The sequence below is a fragment of the Adiantum capillus-veneris genome, chromosome 24 (genome assembly GCF_014529385.1).
Source record: "Adiantum capillus-veneris isolate H3 chromosome 24, ASM1452938v2, whole genome shotgun sequence".
Classification (NCBI taxonomy): domain Eukaryota; kingdom Viridiplantae; phylum Streptophyta; class Polypodiopsida; order Polypodiales; family Pteridaceae; genus Adiantum; species Adiantum capillus-veneris.
Window position 1 is genome coordinate 144,688,660 of NC_140954.1, and position 23,611 is coordinate 144,712,270.

Consider the following 23,611-nt stretch of genomic DNA (forward strand, 5'->3'; position numbering starts at 1 on the left):
TAAGGCATAGAGACTCTAGCTAGTATACCCCTTCAAAGAAAAAACCATTGAAAGATCATATGGTTGTTGGAAGTTTCCAGTTGACCCAGATTCCATCAGAGTCTACAAATAAATGCCTATATGAAGATCATCAAGGACAACAATTTCAATTGATCTCCACAATTTAAAGTCAAAAGTCAAGCAACCCAATACTATTCAAGCAGTTGCATGTGACCAATCTCACATATGCATATCAAGATGCAGATGGCAATGAATATCAGCGAGTTCATGGCCTTGTACAAACCCCTGCGGATGCTAAACCTGAAGACAAAGATTATTTCAAGATGATGCAAATTCTCAAGCTGCCAGAGTAGGTGATAAATAGGTCAAAATCAATGGAAGCTACAACTTAGAAGGCTACAAAAAATTTATCACCAAAATCGCCTTCAAAGAGACATGTTCTATCAAAAAGTACAGTGGATCTTCCAAGATCAAAGGTTCCTCAAATGTAGGTAGACAATGCTCAACAATTGCGATCAAAAGGTGCAATATTGTAGCGAGCCAACCTAGATTGAGATAAGTGATCAAAGCAAGAAAGTTACAAAAAAATTTCAACCCAAGGACACAACCACAACAAAGTTAGTCAATTCAGATACAAATCGTGAGAAGATCAAGTGAAACATTATTGGTGAGAACGAAGAAAAGTTGTCAAGTGAAGTAAAGCTAGAATTTAGATAGACTAGAACCTCATGTCTCTTTGCACTTGGAAGAAATGTGGCCAACCACAACTAGAAGATGATTCTGAATTCGTTAGCATATCTATAAACAAACAAGCAAAATGCTGGGTAATCATTTCCACCGCTATTCAAATAGGTTCATAGATCATCATAACCCAGTTTCATGTGATAATAGCCAAATATATACTAGAAAACATGATATTGAGAATGCCAATAGCCAAAAAGGTTCTAGAGGTATGGAGTTCAATGAAGATGTAGTCGTCAAAGAAAACAAAGAATGAAGACCAAGATTGGTCACCCGCGGGCGACAACACACAGTCCTTGAGTACAATTCAAATGGAGACCAATGCCAAAGAAAAGCTTAATGAAGATGATTCATCTCCACCCAACAGAGCTTCAAAAGAGATTAAAGCAGATCAATCATTAGCAAGTCAGATCCTATATAACGAAGAGAAACCACAAAAGCTATTGAGTAGAAAGAGCCACCAAGTCAAGAAGTAAAGAAGACCGAGGTTATAGACAATTAGGAAGGAATAGGAAATCCAAAGATCAATCAAATTAATTGATGTAAGTCAAATTGGAAAACACAGTCTCAAATCACCTACCATGGCAAGGATCTTCAATAAAACCACCAATGAGGATAGCTATAGTCCTCAACAGTTCAAATGGAGCAAGTGTTAGATGAAATCCTCTATTGGATGAAGAAGAAAAGTGAAATATGATTTTAGATAATATCCAAAGAATACTCGAGATCACTCCAGGAAAAGAGGACATTAAAGCAATGCAAGGTAAGGTTGCAAGTGAAGAAGAATTGGTAGTTATCCTTAGCATCCAAAAGCATGAAGAACATGTAAAGTTTCAAGTAGAGATCTCAAAGGAAATACACGTAGATGTTATTCTTGGACATTAGTGGTTAGAGCAACACAAGGCGTATAGAGAGGATACAATGTTGAAAATAACTTTCCCAAAAAGGAGCAAGCAACAAATACATGTACCATTAATGTTAGATTCAGAGTTGCCGAAGTCACAAGAATCAAAGATAGATCTTACAAACAAAGGTAAAGCTAAAGTGGACCTTCCACTGGCTAGCACAAAAGGTGTGACAACATATGCCTCTACATCAAAGAACCCTCATGGTTCAGATTCTTCTAGCAAGTCAGGCTTTTAGAACTTCGTGTCAATTGCTAACCCAACTGAAACCTCTAGGAAGACACCCAAAAAAGAAAAGATACATCAACCCAAGTACTCAAGAAAGCGAAAGAAAGTTTTTTCTAGAGCAATTTATTCAAAATTCAATGATCTAGTGTGGATTGAAGCCCAAGGATCATTACAAAACCAAAAACACATGGGATAGATAACATCACAATGGAGCTTAAAAGAATATGAGTACTATAGAGGTAACAGATAGATTTGGGAACCAAAATTGTCGGTAAGGGCATATAAAGTAAAATCAAGACCCTCCCAAGAAAGAAGGCCCACTAGGTATCAACCTCGACAATATCCTATGATACCCAAGAAATAGGTCTACAACAAAATGACATAAGATGCTAAATTCTACCACAATTCTCAAGAGGATATAGAACATAGATAAATCTCAAAGAATCTTCCTATTGCACTAAGGTTCTACAAAAGCTATACAAAGATTTGGAAACCAGTCAATGAAAGACCAAATGCAACTATAACAATGTGAGTGCGCAAATGCGGTGCATGTGCGTAGAGAGTGCAAAGGGGAGAGAGAGAGAGAGAGAGAGAGAGAGAGAGAGAGAGAGAGAGCACGATACAGGATGTGGGATGGAGCTCCCAAATCTCACTGTGTGAGCACCATGTGAGAATGTGAGTGAGAGCTCCTTATTCTTTGTATGTATGAAGAATAAGAAAGCAACGGTGTCCAAATATGTCCCTTGTGGCCACAATACCAACATGTCACGTGAACAAAAATCGCCTCTTATGGCCAATGCCAAACAATGCTCGAGATCACAAAACTCTCCCACCTGAGAGCAAACCACTATCTCATGCAGACAAAGTGAGCAAACTGTTAAGCTCACAAGCCTCTACAATAGGCAAACAAATTTGACAAAATTTTGGCAGAGTCTCTCTTGTAACTGGAGCAAAAACTCAACAGTAAACTGCAAACGGAGACAACACAAAATGCCCAAATGGCCAAATCTAGGAATATAGTCGTCCGGAATCACCTCACAAAGTCATACAAAGAGCAAGCACGCTCTAGTCGGAGTACCACTCGACGAAATATTGACAAAACCTGTCAACTTGTTTGCATAAACAAGCTTCAATGGATGTGCATAAACAAGTGCTCAACTACGAGCATCAACAATGCATCCAAAATACTTAGCCATGATGGATCCACATCTCCACATCTGTTCCCACATAGAGCATACATCAACACATAAACAATGTGCTCAGAAACTGTATACGGATGTGTCTTAGTCCAAGAACCACATCCCAAATAAACACTTGTATACACAATTGCAAGTTAAATCAGCACCCAATGGACTCCACAATGTGACGTACATATCCCGAGACGCAATCTACCTAATGATTTGCAGTATACAAGCCCTTAATTTGTCAAATCTTTTGTGTCTAAAAAAAAACGCAGGTTGCTGCAGAAAATTCAGAGATCAGAATTTCAAAACTCTGATATCACCATTGCATTTAGAACGTCGACAAACCTTGGGGTAGACCCCTAGATCATATAGATATGAGTCCGAGTGTGCAAGATATGCCAAAAAACACTATTTTTGGTCCAAAAACGCAGCAAAAACTTGCTGCTGTTGCAAAAATTTCAGAGGTCAAAATCAGCTCAAATGGACATCACCTTTACGTATGGAGCGTGCCAAAACCCCAGGTTACACCCTAACCTTGCATAAATCGCATTCCGTATGCAAAAGTTATGCAAAAAACGTTGTTTTGGGGACTCAAAAAATGACCTGCGGAAATGAAAATCTGCATTCTTTCTGCAAATATGATTGCAAAAAAGCATACACACTTGCAATACACTTTTCCCTCAAGCTTGAGAATGCCCCTCAAACTTCCATGAGCACATATATGGTGGTTGCTCATCGATCTCAAGCTTCCACCGAAAGCAAACTCACCATAGCCAAAAGCTCACTTCGGCTCTGATACCAATTGTGAGTGCACGAATGCGGTGCGTGTGCGCAAAGAGTGCAAAGGGGAAAGAGGGAGAGAGAGAGCACGACATAGAATGTAGGGTGGAGCTCCCAAATCTCACTGTGTGAGCACCATGTGAGAATGTGAGTGAGAGCTTCTTATTTTTGTATGTATAAAGAATAAGGAGAAAATGTGGGCTGCCGGACACTTCCCGACGGACACGGACAAAGCATGGTGAGACACACCGCCTTTACCTAAAAAACAAAATGACATGAAGATCTCAAGAGCTCAACAAGACGTAGTGCCAAGCAAAGTAAAGAAAGAAGCTATGAACGCAATGGAGAAATTGGGATTTCTAAGTCTTTCAATGCTTCGAGTCAAAAGTCAGATCAATACAATCAAAAAAGGCCTACAATAACCTCAAAGGCTCCTTACAACATGCCTAATTGGAGAATCAAACAGACAATGGAGTCTTCACAGTCAAAGAAGGACAATCCAACCTCATCAGCAAACTCAACGACACATAAAACCATACAACCCATCAACAACCAACTAAAAATCTTCCATAGCCTCCACGGACACTTTCGAACAGTGCCCGATGATGGGCACTACAATTGGAAGGGGGGAATGTTAACTAAGCCAATGTCTGTTAACAAAAGCTGCTAAAGGTTCAAGCCTTACAAAGCACATCGAAGATCAATATGAAGGAGCAGTAAAGATTGAAGTTACACATTTTTTTCATTTTTCAAAATGGCTATGTATTGTAAATTCTCGATTTATTTCAAGGCATTGTAATATTTTTAATGTATTACAAGCTCAATGCGAGTTCCAAACTGTAAAGAACATGTCAATTAGTGTGCATAGGTTGCAGATTCAATAAGAAGTGGAGCCCTAAAGACCTTGGGTGCCCGGACATTGCATATTTTTACCCTAGGTATATAAGGCAGTGTGTAAATAAAATTAGGGTTCTTAGCCTCATTCGTTGAGACCACTCTTTTAGTGAGAGCTCATGAGGTTATGGCTATGGAGTCCTTGAGCTTCTCCTTGCTCATGTGACTTGAAATTGATTAACACTAATCAAGGCTTAATTATCTTTCACTATGCCTCTCTCATACTTCTTATGATTCTTAATGATACTTTGATTAGTTAGATCGTAACTAATTTGGTTAATCCCGCTCTAATCTTGTGTGATTGCGCTCTGTTCTTTGTGTGTGCATGTAGGTTTGATTAAAGTGAGAATGCTGAATGGACCTATGTGTGTGCGCTTGTGATTAGTGTGTTCCATGATAGGATAAATGATGTGTGCATCTTGCAATTTTTAGGTGTGTGATTGGGTTGATTTGAGGTGAAGAGAAGTGGATGTGGAGATTGCCGATCTTTGTGGCTTAGCTCCTCCATAGGCCGAGAAGCCCACTTCATAGAGTTTCCATTCGTGTTGCCATGATTAGCTCATCAATCGGTGAGTGTTTCCATGCCCTAGACGAGTACCTCATCCCTCTGGATTGACGATCATTGTTGGTCATTGGAGCTATGCTACGATGGAACCCCCAACAATTGGTTGTTCTACTGCTATGCAATGCTAATACTCACTCTCATTGTTCAAAAAAATCTATGGGTCTACGTGTAGCAGTTGACTTTTTGTATTTTGTTGTGGGTACACTAAGCTAAGAATGCTTAATCCGACCATTAGATGATTGCTACATGGGGGCTTTTTTCAGCTTGAATGGTCTAAATGAGGTTTGGTTCACTAATCTTCTTTGGCAAAAAATAATCGAAATGACTGATCTTGTACAGCTAAACTATGTACCTACCCCTTATTGCTATACATTACTTTGTATGTGGTTATTGAATGCAATTAGAAACCCACTTTTCATTTCATTGGCTCAATGATGATTATTTGATTTGAATGACCACGTAGTTATCTGTGTACGTTTCTAACATTAAATTACATTAAATAAAAATCTATAAGAAAATATTGTCTAAGTTATCTGCTTTGAATGACCAAGTAGTTATCTATGTACTTTACTAACATTAAATTAAAACCTATAAAGAAAATATTGTCTAAGTTTGCTATTATGCTAAACTCTCTCAAAATATTGTAGTGTCTTTGGGGTTGATTCTAGATACTTATTCTTGTTACTCTAGTCATTAAAATGGATTGAGTGGTAAAACATACATGTTATCTTTTAAATATCGTAGAAACTTTACATGTAATTTTACTTCAAAAAACAAAAATGCTTACCATTCTTGGGTTGAACAAAGAAAATCTCAACCCAAGTAGCTAGCCAAAACGAGTTTTTTGCAAACCATTAATTAATTATTTTGTGCGCGGGGGTGTGGGAGGGGGGAAAGGAAAAGGGAAGGTTGAGAAAAAAAAAGCGAAAGGAGAAAGGGGGGGGGTTTAGGGGGCCGGGGGGGGGGGGGGGGGGGTTAATTTGTTTTTTAGTGCTTAAGGGAGCCCTAAGGGCAGCCAAGGCTAATAGCCTAGTGGTTAAGCTTGTCTTTTTAGTGTCTACGTGCTGAGGTCAAATCCTAGGGATTAAGGGTGCTTTTGAAGATGATTCGAATTCGAATTCGAGATGCTGAAGCATCTTGGGAAGATATTATGTATTGAAAATTGAAAGTGGAGCAAGTAGTAGTCCTCCCAATTTTGACTTTGGGGCTTATTAGAGGGTATCTAGTGAGATACCCTCAAAAGCAAAAGAAAAGGGCTTTTGGAGAAGTGAGGCCACAGGCACTTCGGGAGATATACTTTTGGAAAACTCCAACTTTTTGTTGGTGCACACGGACAATCATGGCGGGGGTGTAGACTCGAGGACTCGAGGAGAGAGGGAGAATACCATTTGCCAAGATGTTTTGTGAGCGCGAACGTGTGCATAGGGGGCGAAAAAAGATACACATGGGAATCATGGCACGTGGAGAGAGAGAGAGAGAGAGAGAGAGAGAGAGAGAGAGAGAGAGAGAGAGAGAGTGAATAGCTCATTAGTGCATGCATGCATGTAGCATGTAGAGAAAGATGGAGAAGTTGCAGTATATAGAGAGAGATACATAAATGCTTCTCCTCTTGATTGCATCGTTGTTGTAGTAAGAGAGATTGTGTGCGCAACTTGAGAGAAATCATGGAAGGTAGACATGAAGCGCAGTTAGAGGCACGGGTAAGAGGACTCCATAGCGGGCAAGGGGATGTGTGTTTTGCATAGAGCTGTGATGGTGACGGGTCCGGGTCGTTTCCTTTCGAATTAGAAGATTCCTTAGAATTTTATAGATAAATCTATTGACACAGTGCCAAGGGGAGGCGGGATTCTGTTTCCGACTGCTAGTGAGTGGGGCTGGTTGAATTCAGATCAGGCAGGTCGCAACTCTGAGACACGCAGTCAACTCGAGATGAGGAGTGGCTTGTTGTCCGAGGTTGGGTTAGATTTGGAGTGACTGGGAGATTTACACAAGTTTTAGTGCAATTATCAACGGAAGCTTCAAATCTTGACCTGAAAAGTGGAAATTTCAAGTTTTCCCTAAAAATATATAGGCTATGTATGAAAAGCTACAATTTATTCAATCTCACAACCAAGGGTATTTTGGGAAAATGAAGGACATTTAGGGAATTGATGACAAAATAGTGGGTACTCTCTCTCTCTCTCTCTCTCTCTCTCTCTCTCTCTCTCTCTCTCTCTAGCGTCCCCGTTAGCTGTGGCGCGCAGCCAAACTTGAAGGGTTCTCTCTCTCTCTCTCTCTCTCTCTCTCTCTCTCTCTCTCTCTCTCTCTCTCTCTCTCGCGTCCCCGTTAGCTGTGGCGCGCAACCAAACTTGAAGGGTTCTCTCTCTCTCTCTCTCTCTCTCTCTCTCTCTCTCTCTCTCTCTCTCTCTCTCTCTCTCCTGCGATGCCGAAAGATCTGTGAAGGAGTCATGAGAGAGACGGGAGAGATGGTGATAGTTTTCTGTAGAGATCGGTGTAGATCGGGTGAGTAGCAATGGGGCAAGCACAATATGAGATCGTCGTCTCTCTCTGCTAAGAAAGGAGCAGATGGCGCTCATAGACAGGGCATTATGTATCATGCAGTAGAAGAAACAATTTTGAAGGGGTGGTGGTATGGTACGGCAAGGTGCAGAGGAGCATGCAAAGAGAACCGATGTGCAGACATGCAAGGGGCAGATGATGGCGATAGGCAAAGAAGCTTTTCGTGTGAAATTCCCAACAGGATGCGATTGAAGGGATCGTAATAGATTCGGGTTAATAGATAGATTAATCGGATCTAATATGTTTCAAGACACTTGCATCAAAAGGGGCCATGGCCTTTTTAATGCTTTTTTTTTTTTAATAAATGAAAGAAGGTGGGTCTACTTTTAAAGACATCTTATTTCGGACACATTCAACCTTGGAGCCTTCTTGTTGTACTAATGCATTTACTACTATATTCTCTCTCTCTCTCTCTCTCTCTCTTTTTCACTCACACACACACACTTACGAGAGTCACTACATGTAGAACCTATATATTCCATGCGTTCAAGGAATATTTATACAACCCATTAGCTATGAAATTTTCACCAAGAAAAGGGACCTTATTCCTATTCAACATGAATTTTTGTTCAGGGTTACTTTTTCAAAACTTGCTTGGTTGTGAAAATATGACAAAAAATATAGTAGAATAATCCCTACTACTCAACTCGTGTGATAGGATTTTGTTTTGAAACTTTTTTGAATTTTTTTTGGAGCCTTAACTCGTACCCACATGAAGCACATATCATTCAATTAGAAATAATTTGAATGTATGAAATATATCACATATGTAGGTGTCTTGCTACCACACACACACACATCGATGAAGCCTTTTGCTTTGTGCAAGCATCTACACCGACATTCTCCACCGTAATCCATCAAAAGGTGATGCATGGGGACTCTTAGAGTAGACTACCCCATTATCACATTTCTTTGAAGCTCCATGTAGCGCACATACAAGGAACATGGTTGGAAAGCAAACTACACTCAAGAATACACTCGAGAATGCGTATATACGTACATATATAAAGTTGCCACATTGTTATCATGAGGTTGTGAAGAAGAGGATTATGCACGTTGTTAAATCAATAGGATTAGAATCTCTCTCCGGTGAAACATCTTAATGGAAGTGTTAAAGTGCATAGTTGACAATTTGAAAAGTGTGAGTGTGGGGGCTAAGGATTAAAATTGCATTTGATAGCAACATGAGATCTAATGTATGAGATGGTTGGTCCATCCACATTCTTAGATTCTCGATTGAAAGTAATATAAGATCTACTATAACAAAAGTGGCCCCATGAAATGGGTCAGAAGTTGCATCTAATGATTGAGCTCAAAATGATTGAAATGGTGGCATACTATTGTTGTGCACCTAGTTAGCCTTTCTTGACGATTCCACACTTGATGCCAAAGCAAGATGTACTTTAGAAGTAGGGTTTTGAAAAGATACTTGAACAAGTAGATTTTAAACAAGTGCTTGCACAATGACATGCCCTATTGAAATTACATGTATCAAGACCACGTCTATCAAAACAAGCCCTTCCCATAGCCATCAAAGTATTTCAAAGAGAAAGTAAACCTACAGGTCGTACTTCACAAGAATGGTCCACCCCTGTTGGATGCAATGAACATCATAGAATGTTTAAAGGATCCCCACTAGAAGCCTAATTATTTGGAGATATTGGAGATCATGGCATTTGCATTTTACTCTTTTGATCCTTACATTGTATAGCTAGATTGTCCTTGCATTTGCATTTTACTCTTTTTGATCCTATTTTTGTTAGTTGCCCTATTTTTGGACCTTTCTAAAAAAATTTAGGTTTCAAGGTCAATTATCTTAGCAAAACTTGTGGCCTTTTGAACTCATTATTTGTTGCTCCCACCTCATTTCTTTAGCACTAAACAGACTTCAAATGGTTACAATTTAATCAAATTAAGCTCCTCAACGTGCAAGATGATGAGTAGCACTTACTGGGTCTAAAATCAGAGAACTCATTAATTAACTAGGAAGATTCTCCTCTTCTCGTATCAAAAAGTCGAAATCTTTCCATTGTCCCTGATTCTTGCGTCGAGCCCTCTCCAACCCCCCCCCCCCCCCCCCCCCCCCCCCCCCCCCCCCCAATTGCCATCACGAGCATTGCGCTGTGCTCCTTGCCTTTCCCTACGATCGCCATGGAATGCTCCCATGGGCTACACAGAGCAAGAGGTAGCTTTCTCTCTCATCGTGGCCCCAGCATGCTGCCTTTCTCTAACAACCAAGCTTGCGCACTTGTAGTTGCACCTGTGCTGGAACACATGCACACAAACGAGCGAGAGAGAGAGAGAGAGAGAGAGAGAGAGAGAGAGAGAGAGAGAGAGAGAGAGAGAGAGCGACTTTGCGCCCTTTGTGCATGCTCCATCCATAGCCTGCCCTCATGAGCGAGATGCTGGCTAGCTCGCCCATCTGTTCTGCTAGCATTCCTAGATAATGGCACTCCATGCAAAAAATATCTTGCAATCCTCTGGGACCCAAGGTCTACACAATGCTGCATTCCCGCCGATAGAGTAAAAAGATCTCCTTCCCTCTCTCTCTCTCTCTCTCCACGCCTTCGTGTCCGCATCTGACATCTCTCTCTCTCTCTCTCTCTCTCTCTCTCTCTCTCTCCACGTGTTTTCACCTCGCTTTTCCCCCCTCAAAGACACACAAGGTATCTCCTCAGATTCTCGTTAATAAAGCTCTTTACAAAATTGGTTGGGCCTACTTTATGCACTCAGATAGACATGATGATCTAAGAGTATAGTTTGGGGTTTTGGCAGGTTTCAATTAGGTCTCTCAAATCTCGAAAAAATAAAAACCCTTTCAAAACATCTTAAGTGCATAAGTGAAGGGTGAGTTTAGGGTATAGAAAGACATGTGACAGTGGAAAGTCAAAAGACTTTTTGTGTCCATACGATGAGATGGTTGTGTGCATATTTATACATTTGTGTTTTTCTTTTTCTTATTTTCCCTTTAGAGCGTTTTCTTCTCTTTATTCCTTCCACTATGTAGGTAAACTATGTAGGCAGTGAATAAATTCTCTTTGAAGCCATTAGGTGATCCTATTATTATAAACTGTTGGTTATATAGATTTAAAACTCTACACATAAACTTTTTGAAGTAATGTGCCCGTAGCAAATTTGACACATAAGAGTTGTGCCAGATTGATGGATACACTATATAGCAAAGCATATTCTAACACTTTGGACACATATGCCACTTGGAAATATTCATTGAGAGCTATTTGGCCTTGCATTTATGGATGCAAGTGCAGATTTTGATACGGAGTTATTGTCGACACAAATTAGAGTTACATTAGAGTGACATGTTTATGCTTATAGTTGTTATGCATTCTTGATTCATATGCTTTGTACATAATTTGGTTGGATGCTCTAGTGACATGAACATTAGGCGTGCTCACGTGTATGCATTGGTTTATGCATTTCAAATGCTTTATTCAACAAAAATATTGAGCATGCCTTTGTGCACTAATGGACAAAAAAATGAAAATTAATCATATGTGCATTTATTGATGGAGTTCATTATAGTATATGTGGTTTATGGTATTCTTGATGTGAATTAACATTGGATTCCATCTGGTTTGATGCCTCTCAAGCGTGTTTGAGTTCATTGTCATCACTTGTTTCTTTTTTTACAAGTTATGATATACTGCACTTGCATATCTTTTGGTGCTTGTTGGTATGCATATCTTGCTCATGTCAACAATGATTCATTTATGGGTATGTATAACCTTGAAGAATACTCTCGAGTATGCTCTTTATGATGCTCTTTTGGCATTTATATGACTATTTGAGTTTTGGGTCTTTGGAGCCCGGTAGTGGTGAGGGTTATGTGAATCTAAACAATATAGGTCCAAGTTTCTCAATGAGGTTGATTAAGTGCACTTGAGATTCCCTCACGACCTCACCTACCATATGTAGAGAAGACTAGGTGCATTGCTTGAGAGGGTCACTTAATAACTATGTGACTATTACTTGAGTGCAGTAAAAGGGGTTTCTCTTTTTCCTCACATTTTCAAACATAGAAGGGTACTATAAAATATAATTGGAAAAAATTTACAAATTAAGTAGAAAAAGGGATTATTTTGTTTTTCAAAAAATTCACAAATAACGAGTTTTAAAAATAGTCCTTGAATGCACATGATATACATAATTTATACATCCCCCCTCGCCCCCCCCCCCCCCCAACCAACCCAACTAAAACAACATGCAATGCATCTCAGGGGGGGGGAGCCAATTTTGATTAGCAATTTGGTCAACAATAGTTCACTTTGCTAGATAGACACTCTCTATGTGCATGGCCAATGTATATAATTCTTTGACTCTCTCTATTGATTGAATTTTATTTTATTTACATAGAAGATTCTACTGAAATTCTACTAGTTTTCTCACCATAAAATTTTCTCTTATTGTAGCTATGACATGTCTTTTCCAAATGATATTTATATCGGTATAGATGCAATGGCCACCTCTCGTAGTTTTTCCACCACAATATATGTTGCACCATTTGTAAGGCCCCCATATGAGGAGAATCCATTAGTGCACATATATTTGGTGGATTCCAGCTTTGTTGCTGATGAGATCTTTATTTGTGACCGTGGATGGTACAGAGAAAATTTAAGACTAGATTTGGGGGCCTCCGAGGCAAATTAATTTTTAGTAAAAATGTCTCGGTTGGAAGATGGTTGGGGAAGACAAAAAAAAATAAAAAAATTAGTGGTCGTTGGTGCATGGTCTTGGGCCCGTGATTGACGAATTTCAATGGCCGGTGGAGTTCTAGTCAGACTTGTCTACACAAGAGTGGCTACACATGGGCACATAGGAGAGTCCTACTAGGACCTGGTTACACAAGGGTGGCCATACACATGGATTCATGGCCGAGTTCTACTTGGACTTGGCTATCTAAGGGCAACTACACATGGGCATTTAGAGGCTCCCTTACATCTATATAAGGAGGCATTCTCCATGAGTAATTCAGTGAATGGTGTGCACACTAGATGAACGCATGCACGACCTTGTTGAAAGATTGTTAGTCTTTGGTATTCCTAATTGCTCTAGTTGTCTAAATCTCCATATATAAGCTTTATCTTGAGAGTGCATGGGTGGATGGCGCCACCACTTTGTAACAGTGTGCTAATCTAAATTTTTGATTCTCCACTAATCTACTTTACATTGTATCTCTCTCTACTCTCTTGCTACTAGATCCTTATTGTATTCCATTTCTTTTAGCATCCACGAGTAAAACTAAAGAACTCTCCGATGTGTTGTACATGAATATGCTCTTCAAATGGCATGCTTGAAGTCCATTTCAAGAAAAGTGGAGCAAAAATCTTGGATTTTGAAGACAACAGAGTGGCAAAGGGCATAAGGTGCCATAATCTCTATGAAATTTCTCCACTGAGGGTCACTACAAAAGAACATACAACTCAGTTATGGCATGAGAGATTTGCTCACTTAAGGATTGTTGTGCTAAAAGAGATGCAAAAATAGAGGAAGGTGATTCACATGTCACAAATATCATATATGAATGAATATTATGATGCTTGTATGATGAGCAAGCAACAAAGGAAGGAATTTCCACATGAGAGTAGTAAGCAAATTCAGTCTCCTCTAGAGTTGGTACATGCGGATCTCTGTGGTAAAATGTCTACTTATGCTTTGGGTGGATCTTTCTATTTCCTATTGTTAGTCAACCACTTTAGTAGAAAGATCACTACAAGAGGTTATGTGCACTTGTGACGGCTGTAGCGACAAAACTAGAATGGGTTCTTTTATCCCTCGACATCACTAAAACTATCGCTAAAAGTGTCAAAACAGAACGTCGCTATAGGCGTCTCTATTAGCATATCTAAATAACGACGCTTATAGTGACGATAATAGCAATGCTGCAAAACCTTATATAGAGACGCCAATAGCGACGTCCGAGAATAAAATTTTTTGGGTGGCAGAGCACTGAATGCCCTGCCACCCATCAGACATATTGAAAATTAGTTCTAGAATAAAGATGCAAAACTGACAGACAAAAGTATTTCGACGTAAGTGAATTGACAAAAATAATACAATGACAAAATTATACACATCATAGGTAAAATCATTTGATGTAATAGTTACAACACAATTGTCATTATTGAGAAAATACATCGTTGACCAATAGTTTCAAAAATGACGTGTACACGTCATCATATATATATGCTATGACAAAAGAAAACTAGTGCTATCTGGCTATGGCTAGATTGACATCGTCTAATCAGACGTCTGGGAAAAGGAAGGCCGCCATGGGTTTGAAGGGTTTAGAAAGTGGTTGGTCAGCTGCAGGCCTACGTCACAGAGAAGGAGGAAAAGAGGAGGCGAGCAAGGCCACTTACAGAAAAGGGGGGAGCTGCTAAGGAGGAGAAAGGGATGGGTTGCATGGCACGTTAAAACAGGGCCGTGACGGCTGTAGTAGCTGGGGAGAGAAAGGGGGGCCTAAGGCCTTGTGCAGTGGACGAGGGAGCCAGGTGATAGGGCTGCAGAGGGGGTTCGGATGGAAGGGCCGCCATGGGCTGTAAGGTGATGACACCATGAAAGGAGCAGGTGCTGCCAAGGGGTGGCAGTAGAAGGTTGGCCGAGAGCACTTAAGCGATGGGGTGGCCACCAGAGAGCACCAAGAAGGGAATCAAAAGCAGCAAAGAGGAGAATTGAAGCCATCACTCTAAGAGGAAAAGTTGACATCATTAAAGACCATTCTTGCCGATCGAGAATCGCGCCAGCCTCTTGTTCTCAAGTGTGCTTTGTTATTTGAAGGATCGATGGTGCCATCTTAGTTTTGTATATGCTCTTTTGACAGCTATCATAGTTCCAATTTCAAGCTCCACACTCTATTTGCCTTATCCACCTTGTCTAGGCATCTTTTTTTCCATGCTAGGTTTCAATTCAAGTGAGTTCTCCGAATTTTGTGTGTAAGCAGAGAGGAAGAGAGACAAGGGTGGGTATTGTGTGTGCAAAAGGGAGCGAGAGAGGATCTTAGTGGTTGCGACTATGTTATCTGGCTTGAAGTATATGCTAAGTGCTGGGTTATTAATGACTTCATGTTGCTAAGGTGCATCGGGTTGGGTGGGTGTAATAAAAAATTGTTCAAATTACGAGCTTGTTAGTAAAGTCATACAGAAAATAGTTGGGTGTTTGTGTCTTGACTTGGAAAAAGTTTGTGAGAAAACGCTTTTGGACATTCTTAAACTCTTTCCAAGTAGACTTCCCGATGCTACCACCCCACACCTCCACTCCATAAAGAAGCACGAGTTTCACCAATGTGTCAAAGAGGTACCTTTTGAGAGCTCAACACTTGATCTCTCCAGCATTTATTCTCAAATGCATAATAAGCCCTCTTTTCGGCTTCCAAGTGACGCATTGCGTAATCCTTTCGTCTATGATTGGATGGAATCTCAAGGCCAATGTACTTGAAGATATCTACCACTTCAAGTTGCTCATTGTTGTATACAATGCATGGATTTTCATCATTGAGGGTCTTTACAAGCATAACCTTGGTTTTGGATCCATTCATGATCAACCTCCTATGTAGGCAAAAGCATTCCAAGACACTCATAAGCTTTTGTGCATCTTCTAAGGTATGTGCCAAGAACACTACATCATCGGCATAAAGCAAAAGCATGATCACCGCATTTCCGATCTTAACCTCTTCTATTCCTTCTTGTTGCATAAAATCAAGGACCATGCATTCCAATCATCAATGAGTAGCCCAAAGAGGGCTGGGGAAAGTGGACATCCTTGTTTGACACCAATGGTGCTTGCAAAAAATTCTGAAATTCTATCTCCCATACGTAGTCGACATATCACTTTTTGGTAGATGCGAAAGACTGCATGCATAAATTCTCTCGGCACTTGAAGGCTTTGCATACGTCTCCAAAGATTTCCTCGCGGTACCATGTCAAAAGATTTCTTGAAATCCACAAAGCAACAATACAAATTTTTTCCTTTCAATCGAGACGCTTCCATAAGAACTTGAAGAATGACAAGGTGATCAATAGTGCTATGACGCTTTCGAAAACCTGCTTGGCCTAGCGCACGTTTGCCGTTCTTTTCAGCCCATTTACTTATCTTCATCTCCATGATACATCCAAATAACTTTGCCACCAAAGAACCAACCATTATAGTGCAGTAGTTGTTCACATTGTTTACATCTCCTCCTTTGTGCAAAGGTTTCATCCAATTTTCACTCCAATCATGAGGCATGCCATGCTGAAGTGCAAGGTTAAACATATCGCATATCCAATATATTATTTTCTTGCTTGTCCATTTAATCATTTTAGCCTTGACACCTTGAAGGTCCTCTGCCTTGCGGGTAGCAAGTTTCTCAAGCGTGCAACATACATCTTCAATGGTAAAGAGGGGAGACATAAACGGAAGGGAGCTACAACACTCCATACTATCAACATTGGGTTGCTCATAGAGGTTCTTGCAATGCGTATACATATCCTCAAGTGTCAAGTCAACAAAGCTCTCAACACGCTTGCCTTTTAGATTTTGCCAGAACTTGCCACATGCATGTGCTTTTTCTTGTGCTAAAGGAAGTTGTTTTTTGAATTCCCACCTTCTCCTCTTCTTTTGAACAAGTGCTTTGTATGTGTGTAAATGTTCCAAGTAAGTTTCCTTGCCTTTGCTTGCATCCAACCTTAGCAAGTGTTTTTGGGCTTGACTACATTCCATGTCGAACCATTTCTTCTTGGTGCTACCTTTCTTAGATCTTTTGCAAGACATGTGTTTCACCAAAAAGAATTCCCTCGCACAAGAGCAAATTACTTCTTTGAAAAATTTCCACTTGCATTCTGATGTTGGGCTCTCTTGATGCTCTGTCATGCTTAACATTTCGTCCACCATATCAACATATATAAGTGCTTGTTTGAAGTCTAGACGTAGGTACGAATGATTCACATCATGATTGGAGGCTACATGCTCGGGTCTTTTAACACACTTGAGGTCAATACATAGCATCCTATGATCCGATTCCAGATTCCATTCACCAAGTGTAAAGCTTTGTATGCATTCTATAGTGACTTTCGAAAACAACATATAATCGATCACACTATCACCATTGTGCTTTCTACATGTAAAGTCACTGGTGCCTTGCCATAAAGATACACCATTTTCAATGAGCAATCCGGTACTATTGCACATATGTGGAAGTGAGTTTCCATAGTGATCCAATTATTTTGCATCATTAGAACTTCTATTATACATGTATGATTCATCCATTCTTCTTGAGACATGCGGCATGTCAAGTTGTAACCTATTTGTGCGAGCATTCATGTCTCCAAATACAATGACTTCACCTTGGTCCTTGTAATGAGCAATGTCTTCCTCTAGTTCAGCAAAGGGCTAATCTCTATCCATATCCAAGCGAGCATAAAAGTTGGAGTCATAGTGAGGAATGTAGCAACCAACCACAAACATGACTTGACCATTGGGTGGGCTCATTTTCAGCCATAATTAGCATTTATACTTAGGCTTCTTTGACAATGGAAACATCTTTCAAACCCCTTTTGATCATACATTCTACGCCTCCTTGGCCTTTACGTTGTTTTTCATTTTTGGTCCACATCAAAGAATGCACATCATATTTGTCAAATCCAAGAATTTGTTGTGCATCATGCTCCCATGTTTTGACAAGAAGTATCACATCGGAGTCATTGGCAAGAGAGAGAGAGAGAGAGAGAGAGAGAGAGAGAGAGAGAGTATAGTGCATTCTCTAGAGACATTTCATGTGTAGAAAGATCCTACTCTTGTGCATAGTGACCCTTGGAGTCAGTGTGTATGCATGACTTCTCTTTCAAGTGCTGACCTGCTATGATAGTGACCTCTTAGTGCTCTTTTATAGGTGCAGGCTGCATTAGTTTAGTATAAACTAATCAGGTTTAGGGCCCTAAGCTGGAGAGACAAAGTAGGCAATCAGGTTCCGGATGGTTCACTAGTGCTTTGTTTTGGGAGAACTAAGAAAATGATATTCTCATAGGTGGGCCTTTGTGACCATCACCTAGAGAGAGGTGGAATATACAAACGGCTTTTTTACAAAGTTTGGCTTGGAAAACGAAAAGTGAATTACCCTACGGATGTTTACTAAGGAAGTGCGTCGTGGATGGGATGCCAGCAAATCGCAGGCTTTACTGGTGCATTGGTGTAGTGCGCTCGTCAATTTCGAGCCTTCGGCGTCATTCTTTGATTTGCTATCGATATCACGTGTTTTTGGTCCTTCTTCATTTTTCAATGCATCAATGTCCATTTTCTTTTGCTTCTTCCTTCTTGTGTGTGCCGCGCGCGCGCGTGTGTGTGTGTGTGTGTGTGTGTGTGTGTGTTGTTGGTGCGTATGTGATTGTGTGCATGTGCTTATGTGTGTAGTGTATGTATGTGTGTGTACATGTATGTGCTTGTGAGTGCGCGTGTGTGCTTGTATGTATGGAAAGAGAGAGAGAGAGAGGGCTGATTTTTTTTTGCCTTCTTTGACACAAATGAGAGAGAGAGAGAGAGAGAGAGAGAGAGAGAGAGAGAGAGAGAGAGAGAGAGAGTTGTGGGGGTGAGTGTGTGTACATGTATGTGTTTGTGAATGTGTGTGTATGGAAAGAGAGAGAGGGCTGAATTTCCTCCTTGCCAACACAGAACGAGAGAGAGAGAGAGAGAGAGAGAGAGAGAGAGAGAGAGAGAGAGATGGTGAGAGAGGTGTGTGTGTGTGTGTGTGTGTTAAGAGAGGGAGAGAGAGAGAGAGACTATTTTTGCCTTGGATAATGGATGAGAGGGAGAGAGAGAGAGAGAGAGAGATATGGTGTTTTGGCTGATGATGAGAGAGAAAGAGAGAGAGAGTTTTTTGCTCTGATAATGCAGGAGAGAGAGAGAGAGAGGGTCATGCTAAGCAAGAGGGAGAGAGAGAGGGTAGTGCCAAGGGTGGCAGTCCCTCTGTGAGCGCAGGGACAAGGGAGGGGATGGTGGCGGAAACTTGCAATAAATAACGCTTTTTTAAAATTTTATTTTTTATTTTATAATGCCTCTTTGGGCTTAGTGCCCACAACCAAAACTTTTGAAATCCGACCATTAGTGGTTATGACATCTAGTGTGTACCTGCTGCTTGTATGATTCGACCGCAGATACTTATTTTGTATGAGCCCTATTCCTCAAAGGAGCTCCTTGTTTATCTGATGAGGGGGCTTCTCACCACATACATTGTTTTACAACCTTCTTTACCTTCCACAATACTTGAACTTCAAAAAGGATTATAGAGATTGCTTCTTTGAACCATGCCAAAGGCGATGCACGAAAACTGCAAAAATCCAAGACTTTAACTTTGATCAATCTAAGGTTTTTACTCTTCAAGAAACTCCTTTGGAGATCTCCCTAAAAGAACTTCAACCAAAAAACATGTAAAATGTTGTGCATTGACCGTAAATTAGACAACCACAATTTCATAGATACATCTTTTCTTTCTTTAATGACTGGAAATGGACTCACCAAATTGCTCAACAGACTATGACCATCTAGCTTGAGTGCACTAAGCATGGGTTGAGGCCTTGATGTTCATCACTAATGACTAAATCTCTACCGTACAAGAGACTCTTCTCGTGCTTGATTGAATGGTTCTTTTTTGAACTGTACTTAGAGATGCAAGTGAATTGTGTGTTTTATCTCCTTTCAAAACATGAGAATGAGACACCCTCAAGATTGATGGTGAGAGTGTTTTCTTGTCAATTAACTTGTGGATCAATATCACGGAATCACTTAATGCCAAAAATCATATCACATCTAGAGAAAGAAGAAACAACAAACTTGTGACAAAAACATATGTGACTCACACAAACTGCCACATAATGACATTCATGTGTGATTGAAGAGTATATGCCACGATCAAATCCAAAAACCACAATGGGATTAGTTGGAATAGGCTCTAAATATACTATCTTCAAAAGCCTAATCACTAATCACATCATATATACCTCCAACAAGATCATAATGTGTTGACCATTCATATAACCATATCACCTAATACAAGACCATCTGGATGATCATTAGAAACTTGGGATGCATTACTTGGTTCATTTATGATCCTGAAAAAAGATGTGGGTTTTGTAGGTTCTTTCTTAGGTGATTGCTTAGGCCAATCTATTTTTATGTGACATTTTGTGTGACACTAAAAAATCTTCCTTCTCCATATTTGATTCTTTCTTCAAGACTTAACCAACCTCCTATATTTTCTTGAACAGATTTTTCATGAGGTGTCAACTTAGGGGCTTACCCAACGCCTCTCCAACAGATGGCCACCTCCTACTGCTCTTCGTGAGCTCACCGCCCTCCTCCTTCAGATGCTCTCCCACTCCAGAGCCTTCTCCATTCGGCCACCCACGCCCTTGCAGCACTCTCACCTCATGCACTCAAACATTTGGTGCTTCTTTCCTTGAAACTGGCAGCAACTGCAGCCCGCCCTCCTTTTTTTTGTGACAATGGCAATTTTAAAAAAAAAAGTTAACTTGCGACTTGGCGGCCATTCCCACCGAACGCTTTGATACTTGTCGACAGTGGCGATTGCAACAAACATTGGCCGATCTGAATCCCAATGCAACCATACCAGCAACAAACATCTCGATCATTAGAGGCCCAAAATCATCGCGTGACCTGTAAAGTACCACCTCTGGCATATACACCACGATCAAGCTTGCCACTATCGGCGTCTGGCACCGACTCCACTGCTTCGACCTGTATCTGTATGATTCCATAGCGAGGCTATAGCCATTATTCTGGACCGACATAACTCAGCTCTACCAACACTATTGATTGATTGTTCTTTCTAAAAAAACCTTACAATGTATATATAAAGCCAAAAAGGCCATGAAAAACTCGACTTGCAGCTGAAAGTAAACTGCATGCTATACGGGTAATTCCCATGAGCTAGACACCGGCCAAGTGGGCTTGCATACCCAAGAAACCCCCCCCCCCCTCAAGCCCAAACCACTGACAATGGACTTGAGACATACCATGGCAAAGTTCATTCACCTGAAACCATGAGTAGAAGTCCCCCCCCCCCCCCTTGACTATAGCATAGGTGTGTGTGTGTGTGTGTGTGTACTTCCCTCAAACAACCATCAGTGTGAGACATACCAGAACTCAACCAAACAACAAAAGGGGTGGTCTTACCACTTTTTATGTGGCAGTGTCTATAACCCGTACAAATTTTGACGTGATGACAACTGACAAGCATGACAATAACTGACAACAAGGCTTTCACTAAAAAGAGTATGATTGTTTTGACAATAGACTGAAAATGACAAATCTATGATACTAAATTGGTAAACAAAAAATACTTTGTGACATTTTGTACCGCAATCTCAAAGCAGATCTTTATGTGCTACATCTGTTGATATGCCAAGTGTCTGAAGCAAATAGTTGAAAGAATCTTCACTAGCTTGCTTTCTTGATAAGTTTTGATTTTGAACTCACCCTTTTGCTTTTCTTCTTTAACCATTGGCACCTTATTGAACTTCTCCTTCTTATCAAGTGTGTTTGTAGGGGCACCAATTGCTAAAGCCATTGTCAAGGTCTTCTGGTGCTTGGCATTTTGTGAAGTTTTTTGGTTTTGCATCACTTGCACGCGTCCTGGTCTCATGTTTATTCACAGCAGCAGGGTTAGGTTTGCTATCAACCAACGTCTCACTTGACTTGGCTAATTTTCCTTCATCAATAGCTTTGTGCCTCCTACCCCCAAGATGGTGGTCCAATGTCTTAATGTTCCACACAACCCACAAAGTTGGCTTTGAAGGTGAGAAGCACCTCTTTCATAGGGGGCGGCCAAGAGAATAATGGGCGGACAGGCTCAAAATAAGCCTTGTGTATGAATTCTAATGCCAAAGAAATACTCACAAACAGCGAGTTCTGTTGCAGACAACGCCGACAATGGCTTGCTTCAGAGCAGCGCACAGAGGTCGATATGCGAAGAGCTGTAGTGCCGAAATCTCGTCAGCATGCCAAGGCGACCGTGTTGATGCTTGGTTTGATCATTTTGATGCAGGTCGATAGGTTGGCTTCCCCTCTAAGGCGGCTGCTCCCACGCTGTGTCAAGCCAAGGCCTATAGCACTTTGCTCTGATACGAGTTTTTGGGCACAACGCTATGGAGGGTGCAACCTTTGGCCAACCATGGCGTGCAGGTGCAGCAGGACGAGAAAAAGAGAGAGACAGGGAGCTCGACACAGCAAGGGAAAAGCAAAAACCACGCTATTGATTGATTGTTTTTTCTAACAAACCTTACAATCTATATACAAAGCTAAAAAGGCCATGCAAAACTCGACTTGCAACTAAAAGTGAACTGCATGCTATAGGGGTAATTCCCATGAGCTAGACACCCGACAAGTGGGCTTGCATGCCCAACATTCTCAATGTGAAGGGAGAAGGGTCTTTGTATAGGCTCTCAAGGTCAGCTAAGAATAGAGGGAAGCAAGGAGAGATAAGTTCGTGCACGTTCGTGGCTGTTATAAAATAAAAAATAAAAAATAAATATTTTTATTTTTTTGGTGGACACGGATTTTGATGCGCTATTTTGAGAGAAGCTTGGCTTCTAAGAAAAGAGTTCTAAACTAAGCTCCTCCTCTCTTTCTTTCCTAGTACTCCTCCTACTCCTTCTTCTCTAAAATTACTCCTCCTTTCCTAAAATTGCTCTCCCTTTCCTAAAATTACTCTCTCTTTCCAAAAGAATCAACTCTTATCTTTACATACAATCTTGAGGCTTTAGTTTCCCATCAACCTTATTGTTTTCAAGTGAATAAGGGTCATAGTTAGTAGTTCTAAAGTCCAATTTTTTATCCGATAGTTCCATTAGAATGCTCTTTGACTTAATAAAATGCAAACCTCAAATATTTTCAAATTAATGAAATACTTTTATTGAAAAATGTTGAGTACATTACAATCTCCCCAACTTAGGGATTCGAGATGTCCTCATCTCGAGAAAAATTGAGGATAGTCCTTCTTTAGGATGGCTTCATCTTCCCATGTTGCATCTTCTTCAGGATAGTCTTGCGGCTAAACAAGGTGTTCTCTGAGAACTTTATTGTAAAGGATCTTCTCTCGAGACTCTAAAATTCTAGAAGGTTGGAGTTCCAAGATGTTTTGAGTAGGAATGACAATTTGTTCATCATTGAGGAGTTGATCATCACTGGGAATATAGGGTTTTAATAAGCTTACACGAAATACATCGTGGACTTTGATATGAGCTGGCAACTTCAACTTGTAATCTTAGGTTCCTAAATACTTGGTCACTTCATAACATCCACATTAACGTGGACTAAGCTTCTTGTACTTTCCAAGTGATAAGGTACTTCTCTTTGGATGAATCCAAAGAAAAACCTTGTCACCTTCTTTAAATCTTCTTCGGATCTCTTACTATCTGCATACTACTTTTGACGATTTTGAGCTGCCTGAATATCCCTTTGGATGGGTTTTGTTTGATTTTCCATTTCTTCCAACATCTTCTTAGACGCTTCAACTCTGATGGTAGGGTCAGAAAAATTGAGTGGAGAGACACATTCTTGACCATACAAGGCACAACATGGGGTCATACCAATGCTTTGATGATGAGAAGCATTGTAAGCATACTCCACTAGAGGTAAAAATTGAATCCATCACTTAGGTTCTCTACTGCAATAAGCTCTAAGAATATCTTTGATGACTTGGTTAACTCGTTCTGTTTGACCATCTGATTGAGGATGGTATGCGGTAC